The following is a 15,247-nucleotide window of genomic DNA, read 5'->3' on the forward strand; positions in this document are numbered from 1 at the left end:
CACTCACCGTTGTTGGGCTCAGCGAGATCATTCGCTAGCAGATATTCCACCTCCTGTCGCAAAATCTTCCTCTTCTCAGGACTCGCCCGATAAGCACTCTGCTTGATTGGCTTTCCTCCGCACACGTCCACCTCGTGCACCACAGTACTCTTATGCCGTCGGGGCACATCTGTAAAGAGTGACTTGTTCTTTCTTATCAGGGTCACTAGATCTCTCCTTTTCCCTTTATCCAGATGATGCAGCCTCTCCTCTAGATGTATCAAACTTTTTGTATTTGACAGGCGCGTACCATCGGCACGGGCCCACTTTTCTTCCTCTGCTGGCAACACTTGGCTCATCTCCATACACAGAACCAATTTCCCTTCTTGCGACTGTGTTACTCCCTTCACTCTCGCATTCTCTTGCTCCTCTGGGAAGTATGGCTTCAAACGGTTTATATGACATACCTGTGTCTTGCGGGGGCGATTCGGCTTGCTGATCTCATAACTTACAGGACCCACACACCGAACAACCGAGTATGGACCACCAAAGCGTGATTCCGTCACTCTACCTCTCCCAGGTAGCAACATCATCACTCTGGCTCCTGCCTCGAACTCCCTTGGGACAGCCTTCTTGTCGTACCAGATCGACATCTCTTGCGCTGTCTTCAGGTGATCAGCAGCCAGTTCCTTCGCCGTTTTCAATCGTTCATGGAATCTCTGCACATACTCTTTCACTGTCCCTAACGTCTTCTCCGCCGTCAACTGCTCCTTCAGCATCAATAACGGGCTCCTTACTTCATGCCCAAACACTAGTTGGAATGGAGAGAATCCCAGAGACTCAACTATAGCATCTCTGATTGCAAACAGGGCTGGATAGACAGCCTCATCCCATTTTGCTCCCTGTTCTGCACAATACACTTAAAATGGTCTTCGGAGTGGAGTGAAACCTCTCAATTGCTCCCTGCGATTGCGGTCTATAAGGTGACGATCGTAGTTGGGCTATTCCCCAGCTTGCAACATCCTGCCTAAACCATTTCGACTGGAAAATACTTTCGCAGTCAGACTGGATTTCCTTGGGCACACCTACCCAAGCAAAGAACCGCTGAAGGTGTCCCATGATGCATCTCGATGTCACCTTCCGCACTGGGATCGCCTCTGGAAATCTCGTCGAAGCACACATGATGCTCAATAAGTAATTATTTCCCCTTCTTGTCCTGGGTAGTGGTCCCACAGCGTCGATTATTAGGCGTTCAAATGGCTGGCCAAACGCAGGAACTGGAACCAAAGGCACTTTCGGGATGGCAGGGACGTTCTTCCCCACCCTCTGGCACGGGAAACATGTCTTGCAGATTCTTCTTACATCCGCAACTATGCCTGGCCAATAAAAATGTTCCCGAAGCCTGCTTAAGGTCTTGGTTACTCCCAAGTGACCCGCAGGACCAACTGAGTGTGCAAGCTTTAGCACCGCACCTCTGTACTGCGCTGGCACCACCACCACCACCACCTGACGCCTCACTCTCAGCATATCATCACCCGCTTCTTCCCTAACCGGTCTCCACTGCCTCATTAGCATTCCCTTCTCCATGAAGAAGTGAGTCGGTGACTCGGGTCCGGCGGGACCTCTCTTTGCCTCCCGTCCCAACACCGGAAACTTTTCCTTTTGCAGCTCTCCTAGACAGGCGCTGTCAATACCTAGAGGACTGGTGAGAGTTACTTGGATGCTCCTATCCGACCCTTCCTCGCCTGTCCTCTAACCGCCTCCTCTCGGAACAAATGATCGAGCCTCAGGTCACCCTGCATGTTCTCCTCGGCGTGACTGGATCCGCTCACATCATCTTCCCTGACGCCCCATCCCGACGTCACCGCGCATACCGGAAATGCCACTCTCGCAATTTCCATTGCGCCACTGCGGCCGTCCGACATGCTCTGTCGATAGTTCCTGTTCTTAAATGCAAACCATGCACTGAAACTCTCCCTGGACAGATGTAATAGGACCCATTGTCACCACACCAGAAATAAATATCTCTTTGATAACCCCAGGGTCAAACTTAATCTGTGTAAACACTCTATGCAAATTAAGGGACCTAGTCTATGGAACTCACTCCCTAGTGAATTGAAAAACTGTAAAACTTTTGCCTTATTTCCCCCTCCCCGCTCAGCTCGTTGTCACCGTGTGGGGGCTTAGTGGGCGGCTGCCGGAGTGTGATGCTCCTTGGGACAGTCCTCTGTCCTTTTCTAGCCTTGTGCTCTGTCATGTTCACAGAAAATGGTACCATCCGTTTTCTATGTGCGGCGGCTGAGACGCCAGAGAGAGAGAGAAGGTAAACAAAAGAGCGTACAGGACGCCAGCCAAGCTTGGTAGCTACTAGTCATCTTTTATTTATTTTATTTATTATTTATGCATATACAAGAATGTACATAAGGAATGTGAGGATACAATTATGGTAATTACAGTCTTGTAAAGCCACTAGCACGCGCAGCGTTTCGAGCAGGTCCTTAATCTAAGAAAATTTTAAGGAGGTAAATACTTGCAAAATTTATAGACAAAAAAATGATAACAGATTACATGGAATGAAAAAAAAAAAAGATGAGAGAAAATTATAGGTACAGTATATTAAAGCACATAGGTAGCTATGATTGATTGCAATGACAGCTTAAAATGGTAGTTGACAACAAATTGGTAGGCACAATACAGCAGAAACAATATAAGATTGATTGCAATGACAGCTTGAATGGTAGTTGACAAAAATTGGTAGTCACAATACAGCATATGGCTAGCACATAAAAGAAGACGTAATCATATTAAATCATATTATTAAAAGATGTAATCATATTAAGTATTAAAGTCAGTAACCAAGTCATGACTTTACATCAACCCTACAACCAAGACTTCCTCAGTAACACACAAACACCACATTGGCGACGAGGATGAACTGTGAACGCAGGTATTTGTTCAGTTTCAAACACAAGGGAGAAGCATGCTGCCTGGAGGAGGAAGAGAAGCTGTGAGCGCCATACCCGATGCTGTATGCTAACCGATGCTCCAATGCTGTGTGCTAAACGATGCTGTGTGCTAACCAATGCTGTGTGCTACCCAAGCTGTGTGCTACCCAAGCTGTGCTGAAGAAACTGTGTACTGAGGAATCTGCCGACGTTGTGTACGAAACGACGCATTGATGTGTACAAAACCTGATGTTTTGGTTACGAAACGACGCTTCGTGCTACAAAATTCATCACACTGAACTGACTGCTGTACCAACTGCTGTACCAACTGCTGACAATTGCTGTGCTGCTGTGAGTAGGAACAACACATGTACACAAGGGCTAGGTAAGAAGTCAGTTGCTGCTATATTGTGCACTGTTGTGAACTTTTGCATTAAAATGCTTGTGTGCTTTGCAAAATTAAAGTAATTACAGTGAATTCTTGACTAACATATACAGTGCAGTAAGTGTTTAATATTCTGAGGAACATTTAAGTGATAAGTTACATTTATTCAGTAAAAATGGCAAATATACCTCAGTTTCCTGCATTTGATCCTGACTGTGACCAGACAAACCTGTCACAGAGGTGGGTCAAATGGCTTAAAAAGTTTGAAAATTTGTTGATAGTTTCTGACATCAAAAGTGCTGAAAGAAAGCGTGCCTTTCTACTTCATTATGCAGGTGATAGAGTTTGTGACATCTTTGACACACTGAAAGACACTGGTGGTGCCAAAGATTATGACACTGCCAAAGCCAAACTAACAGAGCATTTCAAACCAAGGCAAAATACTGCAATGGAAATTATGCATTTCAGGAGAGCAAAACAACTCTCTAATGAAACTGTGGATCAATACCACACACGTCTGCAGGGTTTAGCAGCCCATTGTGAGTTTGCTGATGTTGACAAAGAAATCAAACAGCAAATAATTGAAACATGCACATCTACACGTCTCCGTCGAAGAGCTCTAGAACTTGTTGATGATGACAGTTCTCTTACCAAGATACTGGATATGGCTCGTCGAATGGAAGATGCTGCACGTGATGCTCGTGTCATGGAGTGCAGTGCTAATAACGGTTCTGCCACTGTTACTAACAGTGATGAGGTACGTAAGGTTCAGGGAGGACACCGTGATCAAAGAAGATATCATGGCAAACCTAACAGTAAATTTAGCCGAGAACTACGTCACAACTGGGGTCAAGGAACAAGGCTCAAGCAGTCACAACGACCCACATCAGAGGGTGTCAACAATAAATGTTACAATTGTGGAGGAGACTACCCACACCAAGATAATGTTTGTCCTGCTCAAGGTAAGAAGTGCTATGAGTGTGGAAAACTAGGTCATTTTGGTGCTATGTGTCGTTCCGCACTAAAGAAACCACAGTCAATGAATAAAAGCACTGTACGAGGATCAGGTCATAGGGGTCGAGGTGGTAAACACGATATTGCACCTCATATCCAGAATGTTAATAATGTACAAGACAACATTTCATTACAACCAGTCTCAGATGACAGTGAATGTGATTATACTTCTGGAGTACAATCAATCACAGAATGGAATGATCTTCCAAACAACCCAGAGACATGTGTATACATTGCTGGTATTTGTCTCAAAGTTCTCATTGACACTGGATCAAACATTGATACCATTGCTGAGTGCCACTATGAGAAATTTAAAAAACAGTTCCCAAAGCTTGAGAACTATAATGGCAAAGCCACTGCCTATGCTTCAAAGGTAGCCTTGCCAGTGATTGGAACTTTCACTGCAGAGATTAAGTCAAAGAATGCAATGCTCATTACTACATTCCATATTGTTAGGAATGCAAAGGAGTCTTTACTCAGTTACAAGACTTCAACCAAATTGGGGCTACTTCAGCTTTCTAATGCTGTAGCAGTGGAATCTGCAAACAATGTTGATGGTATTGTTGCTGAATTCTCTGATCGATTTAAATCCATAGGTTGTTATACTGATAGCAAAGTACATCTGCATATCAACCCAGATGTAATTCCAGTTGCCCAACCACATCGCCGACAACCATTCCATACTCGCAAGAAAGTCGATGCCGAACTGGATAGGCTGATAGAACTAGATATCATTGAACCAGTAACAGGCCCAACACCATGGGTAAGCCCAATTGTCACTCCACCAAAGCCGAAGAATCCAGATGAGATACGCATTTGTGTGGACATGCGTGTTCCCAACAAGGCAATAATGCGTGAACGCCATCCTGCACCGACTGTAGATGATATGATCTACCGCTTGAATGGTGCAACTGTATTCAGCAAGTTAGATTTAAACAAGGGCTATCATCAGCTTGAACTTGATGAGGAGAGTCGATTCATCACAACGTTTACGACACATCGAGGTCTGTATAGGTACAAGCGCCTGAGTTTTGGTATTAACAGTGCTGCCGAGGTATTCCAGCACATCATCAGCCAGGTATTGCAAGACATACCTAATGCTGACAACATGTCTGATGACATCATTGTTTATGGCCGTACCCAAGCTGAACACGACAAAGCTCTTCGTGCAACATTGCAACGCTTACGAGAAAAGAATTTGACGCTAAGCCGAGCAAAGTGTGAGTTCAATCAACATAAAATTGAATTCTTTGGACATGTACTTAGTGACAAAGGTCTGTCTCCAGATCCTAAGAAAGTTGCAGATATCAAGAATGCTGCACCTCCTTCAACGTCCACTGAAGTACATAGTTTTCTGGGAATGGCAAACTACTGTTCTCGCTTCATTCCAGATTTTGCTACCATTACGAAGCCTCTACGTGAGCTCCTGAAGAAAAATGCATCATGGTACTGGAGCGAGATCGAGCAAAATGCATTTGATGCTGTGAAAGATGCACTAGTAGAGAATGCGACTGCTGCATACTTTGATCCATCAATAGACACTGAGTTAACGGTGGATGCTAGTCCTGTTGGTTTAGGTGCTGTTTTAGCCCAACACAAACCTGGTCAACCAGATTCCAGAGTAGTAATTGCCTACGCCAGCCGTTCTCTCACAGATGTTGAGCAACGATACAGTCAGACAGAGAAGGAAGCTCTTGCTCTTGTATGGGGCTGTGAACACTTCAATGTGTATCTGCTTGGTGCACCCTTCACCACGATAGTCACTGACCACAAACCGTTGGAGACCATCTTCAATAATCCAAAGTCCAAACCACCAGCTCGCATTGAGAGATAGGCTCTTCGTCTGCAACCATACAACTTTACGGTGAAATACAAGCCGGGTGCAGGCAATCCCGCTGATTACATCAGTCGACATCCTGCCAACAGTTTCACCATCACCAAGCATCAGCAAGTTGCCGAGGAATATGTACACTCTGTAACCTGTGATGCAGTCCCTAAGGCTCTTACTCTTGATGAAATCCGTACTGCAACCCTAGAGGACCCAACTCTGCAAGCAACAGTGGATGCATTGACTAAGAAAAAGTTAACACGCATCCCACCCTCAGGAGTTGACCAAGATGCATTCAAAGCACTTGAACGCATCCAGACAGAATTAAGTGTTACGCAACAACGCGACACTGTGCTGCGAGGTACTCGTATCGTGATTCCAGCTGTTCTCCAGCAACGTGCTCTGAAGCTTGCACATCAAGGACACCAAGGTCTTGTTAGGACGAAACAGCTGCTACGAGAAAAGGTGTGGTTTCCTGGCATTGATCGTCAAGCAAAGGATATGCATGATGCCTGTGTCCCTTGCCAAGCTGCAGTGGATACTTCAAGACCAACACCTCTACAACCTTCACCACTACCTGCTGCACCATGGACGGAAGTATCGATGGACTTCTGCGGACCACCACCAACTGGAGAGTACTTGATGGTAGTCATTGATGATCACTCACGTTATCCAGAAGTAGAAATCATCAATTCCACATCTGCAAAGGCCGTCATCCCGAAACTCGACAAGATCTTTTCAAACTTTGGCATTCCTGAAGTTGTCAAGACAGACAATGGACCGCCATTCAATGGACAAGACTTCGTCAACTTTTCTGAGCATATTGGATTCAAACACAGCCGTGTGATGCCACTACATCCTCAAGCAAATGGAGAAGTTGAGAGATTCATGCAACCTCTCATGAAAGCGGTACGCTGTGCTCATGCCGAAGGACGATCCTGGAAACAAGCTATGTATGCTTTTCTCAGGAACTACCGTGCAACACCGCATGGAACACTGGGCAAGTCACCTGGTGAACTTTTATTTGGACGTCCTATGAGAATCGCACTACCCGTCATGCCAGCCGAGGTAACGGATAAACGTCTCGCTCAGAAGGATGCACTAGCCAAGGGCAAAATGAAAATTGCTCATGATCAACGTGCAAAGGAACAGTTCATAAAGGTTGGAGACACTGTTCTCGTTAAAAAGAAAAAAGAGGGAAAGTTAGATATGCCGTATGATACAAAACCATATAAAGTGATTAGTGTAAAAGGAACTATGGTAACAGCTAGTAATAGAGATCATAGTATAACACGTAATATGGCTTATTTCAAAGTGATTCCAACTAGTGTAGAAAATGATGAAGTGCAAAGTCGTGCAAAAGAAAAAGAAAAAAATAGTTATAACCCGACAAACAATTCATCAAGGGATGTTATTGCAGTTAAGGACTCTCGTCCTAAACGTCATGTTAAACGCCCTACACGATTTGATGATTAATTGTGTTCCTATGTAATGAAAAGTATTTACTTATTGTGCTAAACTAAATTTAATATTGTTTGAATAATGCAGATATCTCATTCAATATTTTGTAACTTTGTAGTACAGTTTCTTTCATGTTTGTTTAACATTGCATATGTATTTTTAACATTGAAATCCTTTGTGGAAAAGATTAAATTGTTTAAATTCTTTGTGTGCTTAATTAATGTTAAATGTATGCAGTATCTCTTGATATGGTAATAACTTACTTTGTGTCAATAACTTTGCTTTGTGCTACAAGCATGGTAGACATCCTGTATTCATTCTTTTTAAAGAAAAGGAGGGATGTCATGTTCACAGAAAATGGTACCATCCGTTTTCTATGTGCGGCGGCTGAGACGCCAGAGAGAGAGAGAAGGTAAACAAAAGAGCGTACAGGACGCCAGCCAAGCTTGGTAGCTACTAGTCATGTAATCATATTAAGTATTAAAGTCAGTAACCAAGTCATGACTTTACATCAACCCTACAACCAAGACTTCCTCAGTAACACACAAACACCACATGCTCCTGCTGCCGTCCTCTCCAATTCTGCTGGGCATCTTTTCCTTTTCCTTCTGTTTCGTTTTTCTCCCCCCTCTTCTCCTATCTGCTTGCCGTTTCCTACCGACCTTTTGCTCGTTCTGGTTCTTCCCTTGGACTTCTTCTATTTTGACGCCCGGGTGCTTGAGGAGGCATACTCATGCACCCGTAGAACTGCAGTACCCGACGTCGAGAGCGAGGGGAACCTTTTATTGTCAATCCCCACTTCGTCACTGAACCCGATCTCGACGGACTGTCGGTTTCTTAAGGTGGCGTTTGTGGGGCGTATACTCGCGACGCACCCCTAGGAGGCCCCGACAAGATCGGCGATAGCTTCTTGTTGGGTGTCCTGCCTCTAATTGTGGCTCCATGGTGGGTGTGGGGGCACATTCGTGAGTGAATTCTTTCTTTCGTCAAGATGATTACCCCTGCTTCGGCTTCTTCTGGTTTACCTTCTCAGGCTCGTGAGGTGGGCGACCAAGCCCCCGAGTCGGTCCGTATTGGAAGACCGGGCTCTGTAGCCTCCGCTGCATTGGGCCCCGACCTTGCTCCTCCTTTGGCCTCTCTGACTCCTTCCTCTGGCTCCCCTCCCTCCTCTGTGGTTGGGTCGAGCCCCAAGCCCCCAGTGGTGACTACCTCGTCCCCTGGCGCGGCTCCTTCTCTAGTTGTAACTACTGCGCCTTTTAACCCCTCTCTCTCTGGGGGTTCTCACCGCCGTCCTCGTCACGGCCGCCCTCGCTCGATTCCTTCCAGTTCTGCTACCTATCAAGCCTTGTTTGGTCCCGCTTCGTGGGCCAAATATTTTGATCTCCTCCCTCTTGATTCTGCGCCTCCTGACGATTTCTCCCTCCATCGACATCTCATTGATTCCGTGGATGCCTCCATTACTTTCAACCCCACTCGTCTCGGTACACGTGTCGTTGCTGCTCCTTCTCAGGATGCTGCTTCCCGCTTGGCTGCCTTATCCTGCCTTGGCGAGACCCCCGTTCGGGTCTCGAAGAACGTTCAGTTGAATGCCAGTGTTGGCACTATTTTGCTCCCGCCCCATGTTGCGACCGGTGTTCGGGACCTGCGCGACTGCCACGACGATATTCGACATATCCTCGCTGCCCAGGGCCACTCTATTCTCCAGGTGGACACGTTTACTCGTCCCCCTCGTGGTAGTCGCCGTCAACCCCTCCGGGTTGTGAAGATTACCTTTGATGGTAGGACCCTTCCACCCTCTGTCATTCTTGCTGGTGCCAGGTGCTCTGTCCAGGAGTACATTCCTTCTCCTCGGCTCTGCAACAAGTGCTGGAGGTTTGGGCGTGGTGCCCTCAGCTGCTCCGGGACTGTCTCTCTCTGTCCTTTGTGTGGTGGCGAAGGTCACTCTAAGTCGGAGTGCGCTTCTCCCCAGGCTCGTTGCCTCAACTGCAGTGAGGCCCATCCTACCTTCTCCCGTGCGTGTGTCCATTACAAGCTTGAGGCAGCCGTCCTCAACTTGAAGCACCGGGAGCGTTTATCTTTTCCTGAGGCGAGGCGCCAGGTTCGCCGGCTCCCGCCTTATGCTAATATCTCTTATGCTCGCGTGTTGCGCTCTTCCTCTCCTCGTCCTTCCCGCCTTCCTCACTCACAACCGTTTCCGGGCCTTGGACCCTGATGCGCCCACTGCCCCCTCCTCTGTCCCTTTCGGTTCTCTCCCGAAGGATCCTCCTCCTGGTCCTCTGTCTGGGGTTCCCCTTCCTTCTACCCGGTCTGTCGTGTCTTCTGTGTCTTCTTCCTCGTCCCCCTCCGATCCTCCTTCCCATCCTCTTCCTCCATCTATCGGCTTTCCCCGCCGCCTGTCGGTGCGGGCGGATGTCCATCGCTCTCCTAACGGCCGTCGTGTGTGCTCTCGTTCGGCTTCTCCTGTTGAGACACTGGAATCCGTTGCCCGGTACGTAGTTGCTGGGACACCGGTCTCTTTAAGTCAGAAGCGTAAGCCTGGCTCCTCTCCTTCCTCTTCCCCGGCGGGTAAGAAGGCTTCGCTTTCTTCCTCAGCTCCTCCTTCTGGCTCTGTTGCTTCTTCCCCTCCCATTTCAGTGCTTGCGCCCCCTGTTCCTGCTATGGAGGTTTCTTTGGCCCCTGCTTCCCTTTCGGTTGCTGCTCTTGCTGGGGTGCGCTCCTCTCTTTCTACTCCCCCTCTTCCTGCTGCTGTCCTTGACTGCTCCTCTCCGTTGTCTCCTCCTCCTCCTCCGGACCCTGCCCGCCCGCCTCTGATCTGTTCTCCCGTTTCCTTTCCTCCATCTTTGCTCAGTTTACCCATGCCCCCTAACCCTGACTTTGCTGACCCTGATCCCGACCCTGATATTCTTTAACGTGCTCTGTTGGTCTTTCGCCTTTGTTTCTTCCTTGTTCTCTGTTTTTGTCCTTTCTCTTCTCGTCGTTGTCCATTCTTCAATGGAACGTTCGAGGTTATTACGCCAATTTCCTCGAACTCCAACTTCTGGTTTCGCGGTTTTCGCCCCTTTGTGTCTGTCTCCAGGAGCCAATGCTTGGTGCTCGTCCTGGTCGTTTTCGTGGCTATTCCTTTCTCTTCCCCCCCCCCAGCCATTGCTGGGGCTTCTAATTCTTCTGCTCTCTTGATTCGGGCTGATGTTCCCTTTGTTCCTTTACTTTTTCCTTCGCCTCTCCATTGTTCTGCTGCTCGTATCTTTGTGGGGAAATGGTACACAGTTTGTTCCATTTATCTCCCCCGGAGTGTCCCGCTCTCTCTTCCTGATTTGAAACACCTCCTAGACTCCTTGCCGGAGCCTGTGCTCCTGCTGGGTGACTTCAATTGTCGTCATTCTCTTTGGGGTGACGTTCTGACGAATACCCGGGGTCGCCTCCTTGAGCCGTTTCTCCTCTCTTCTTCCCTGTCTCTTCTGAATTCTGGTGAGCCCACTCATTTGGACTCTCGAACTCGCACCCTTTCTTGTCTTGATCTTTCTCTCTGCTCTTCTTCTCTTTACTTAGATTTCACGTGGCAGGTTCTTGATGACCTCCATGGAAGTGATCATTTCCCCATCCTTGTTTCCTTTTTCTCTTTTCGCCCTTCCCTCTCTTTCCCTAGGTGGCAGTTTGCTAAGGCGGACTGGACCCTATTTTCCCTCAGTGCTACTCTCTCTGACCTCTCCCTTCTGCCCCTCTCTCGCGCTCTCCTCCTTTTTTGCCCGAAACGCATTGCGTAATAGTGGCTTTAGGCATTGTATGTACTAGCTCTATCTATATATCAATCCATTAATGTAACATCACTTGAATGTATATACCTTACCTGAATAAACATCTGAATCTGAATCTGAATCTGAATCTTTTTCATGACACTGTCTTCGACGCTGCCCTCCGCTCTATTCCTCGCTCTTCCTCTCGGGGTCCACGGAAGTGCGTTCCCTGGTGGAATGCGGACTGTGCTCGGGCTGTCCGCTGTAAGCGTGCAGCCTGGAAGAAGCACCGCCGTAGGCAGACGACCGATTCTTTTCTTTTCTTTCGGAAAGCGAGTGCGGTGGCCCATAGGGCCATCCGTACGGCTAAACGTGAATGTTGGGCATCTTATGTCTCGACAATTACGTCCGAAACCCCTCTGGCCCAGATCTGGAAGCGTATCCGCAAGATAGGATTTGATTTCTAATCAAACTAGAAATGCTCTACAAATCAAGGGACCCAGAATGTGGAATGACCTTCCCAACCATGTTAAAGACTGTACCTCTCTCAACCAGTTTAAGATAAAAACTAAACACAACCTAATAAATTCCCTGTAACCCACCTCACTCCTTTATTGTCAACCCATGTCTGTTATTTTATTATTATTATTTTTTTTTTTTTTAATCAACACTGTTTGTCAACCTATTGTATTTGTACTGCTTTTTCAGTCATGTTCCCCCTTTTTTTTATCTTTATTTGTATTTGTTTTCAACACTTTTTATTCTTTATGCTCAATTAGTATTAAGTTCTAGATATTAATGTTTTTCTTGCCCGAAACGCATTGCGTAATAGTGGCTTTAGGCATTGTATGTACTAGCTCTATCTTTATATCAATCCATTAATGTAACATCACTTGTATGTATGTACCTTACCTGAATAAACATATTTATATTTATATTTATTTATTTATAGCGGGTAAGTTCGTTCCCGATGTTTCACCGGTCCTTCACCTCCATGATACTCTTGTGGCGGACCCGTTGCAGGTCGCTTCCGAACTGGGTTCCCACTTTTCTTCTGTTAGCTCTGGTCTTCATCTTCCCCAATCTTTCCTTCTTCGTAAACCTGTCCTTGAGTCTCGTCCTTTAGATTTCTGCACTCATCTTCAGCTTCCCTATAATGATCCCTTCTCTCTCTCTGAACTTCGTTCTGCCCTGGCCCTCTGCGGTTCTACGGCGGCGGGCTCCGATGGTATTCATTATGAGATGCTTCGCCATCTCCCTCCGAGCACGTCTCAGTATTTACTGAGTCTGTATAATCGGATCTGGGAGTCGTCGTCAGTCCCTGAGGACTGGCTCGATGCCGTTGTCCTCCCTGTTCGCAAACCGGGGTCTCTGGGTACTTCCCCTAAGGACTTTCGCCCTATTGCTCTCACAAGTTGTGTCTGCAAACTCTTTGAACGTATGGTTAACGTTCGTCTGATGTGGTTCCTGGAACACCATCACCTCCTCTCCCCTTCTCAATTTGGTTTCCGCAAGTGCCGCAGCACGACAGATGTCCTGGTGAACTTGGAGGTCTATATTTGTACTGCTTTTGCTGCGAAGACCTCCGTTGTTGCCGTCCTTTTTGACCTAGAAAAGGCTTACGACACCACTTGGCGTTATCATATCCTATCTCAACTTCATTCTTTTGGCCTTCGTGGTCATCTCCCTCTCTTTCTCCGCAGCTTCCTCTCTCGTCGTTCCTTTCGGGTGCGCCTTGGTACCGCTCTGTCTCCCTCTTTTCAGCAATACGAAGGTGTGCCCCAGGGTAGTGTTCTGAGCACTACTCTTTTTCTGGTTGCCCTCAATGGTCTTCTTTCCTCTCTTCCTTCTGGTGTCTTCTCCGCTCTCTATGTCGATGATCTTACCCTTTGTTGTCAGGGTGATGATTCGCCTCTCCTTCAACGCCGGCTTCAACTTGCAATTGATGCCGTGTCGTCTTGGGCCACAGGTCATGGCTTCAAGTTCTCTACTTCTAAGACTTGTGCCATGACTTTTACGCGGAAACGGGTTGTTCTTCGTCCCTCTTTGTCACTTTATGGTCATCCCCTTGAATACAAAGATTCCGCGAAGCTTTTGGGGTTATTCCTTGACACTCGTTTGTCTTGGTCTCCCCATATCTCTTACCTCCGTGTTGAGTGCTCTAAGGCCCTTACCCTCCTTCGGGTCTTACCCTCCTTCGGGTCTTGTCCCATACTTCTTGGGGGGCAGATAGGCGCACTCTCCTTGCTTTACATTCCTCTCTCGTCCTGTCTAAGCTCGATTATGGTTGCCCTGCTTACTCGTCTGCTTCTCCTTCTACTCTTCGCCGTCTTGATGCTTTGCACCATACTGGGTTGCGCCTCAGTTCTGGTGCCTTTCGTTCGACTCCCGTCCTTAGCTTGTATGTTGACACTGGCTTCCTGTCTCTCCAGGACCGCCGTGATCGCTACTGTCTTCGCTATCTTGCGCGGTCCTTGCAACATCCTTCCTCTCGCTTCTGTCGTGCTTTAACTTTTACCCCTCCTGCGGTTCCTGTTCCTCTTCACCACCTCCCTCTTTCTGTCCGGTTATCTCGCCTACAGGATTCTCTTTTCGTTCGTATTTCTGGTGTTTCTCCTCGTGTTGTTCCTTCTTTGCCCCCGTGGAGGGTCCCTCTTCCGCGGTTTTGTACATCCTTGACTCGTATCACTAAAGCTTTTACCCCTCCTACGGTTCTAAAACGCCTTTTCCTCGAACACTTTTCTTCTCACTCCCGCTCCGTTTCTGTCTTCACCGATGGGTCTAAGTCAGCGGACGGTGTTGGCTACTCTGTTGTTTTTCCTGATCTCACTTATATGTGTCGCTTACCTCTGGAGACTAGCATCTTTACAGCGGAACTTTATGCTATTCTCTATGCTCTTCGTCTCCTGCTTTCTCGTTGTCAGTCTTCCTTTGTAGTTGTTGTTGACTCTCATATAGTGCCCTCATGGCTCTCGGGTTCTTTAATCCAGTTCATCCAGTAGTTGTCGAGATCCAGCATTGGCTGTTTCTCGTTCACAGTAAATTTAAGTCGGTTGAGTTTTGTTGGGTTCCCAGCCATATTGGCGTGTCTTTAAATGAGCGTGCGGATGCTGCCGCCAAGGAAGCTGTCCGCTCTTGTCCCATCTCTCGTAAAGGCATTCCGTATTCCGACTTTTACCCGGTTATCCATTCCTCAGTCCTTACCCGTTGGCAGGCTTCTTGGTTGTCTGTTACTGGTAACAAGCTCCATACTCTTAAATGTTGTGTTTCCTCGTGGCCGTCCTCCTTCCACCGTAACCAGCGGTGGGAAACAGCTCTGGCAAGGTTGCGTATTGGCTATACTCGCTTAACCCATGGTCACTTGATGGAGCGCCGCCCTGCTCCTTATTGTCCTAGTTGCATTGTCCCTCTTACGGTCGTGCATGTCCTTCTTGAATGTCCTGACTTCCAGGACGAGTGTGTGTCTTGCTTTCCGACCGCCCCTCGCGGTCACCTGTCCCTCAATAGAATTCTTGGTGACTCGGATACTTTTGATATCGTTCGCCTTATGCGTTTTTGTTCTCGTATTGGCATCCTTGGTGATATTCAGTGCCCTCTGATTATTTTGCGCATTTGATGGTGCTACATAGCCTTCCCGGTTTGGTGCCTTCTTTTGCTAATTACTTACTTGTAACCACAGCATCGTCTAAAAAGTCATATATATATATATATATATATATATATATATATATATATATATATATATATATATATATATATATATATATATATATATACATATAAATATATATATATTATTAAATATGACCGAAAAAGTAAGATTAATAATTCTAACACGAATTTTCTCAATCTTTCGTACATTACGCTTCACTGTTGGAGGTAAATAAAAAATCACTTCTCC

The 15,247-nt window shown here is 46.9% G+C and overlaps 1 protein-coding gene across 1 annotated transcript in view; it reads left to right on the forward strand.

Annotated features, from left to right (window-relative positions):
* Nucleotides 1–15,247, forward strand: part of LOC123760934 (uncharacterized) — a 357,440-nt gene that overhangs the window by 283,098 nt on the left and 59,095 nt on the right. The gene's annotated exons all lie outside the window — the stretch shown is intronic.

Source organism: Procambarus clarkii, chromosome 3 (assembly GCF_040958095.1).
Source record: "Procambarus clarkii isolate CNS0578487 chromosome 3, FALCON_Pclarkii_2.0, whole genome shotgun sequence".
Taxonomy (NCBI): Eukaryota; Metazoa; Arthropoda; class Malacostraca; order Decapoda; family Cambaridae; genus Procambarus; species Procambarus clarkii.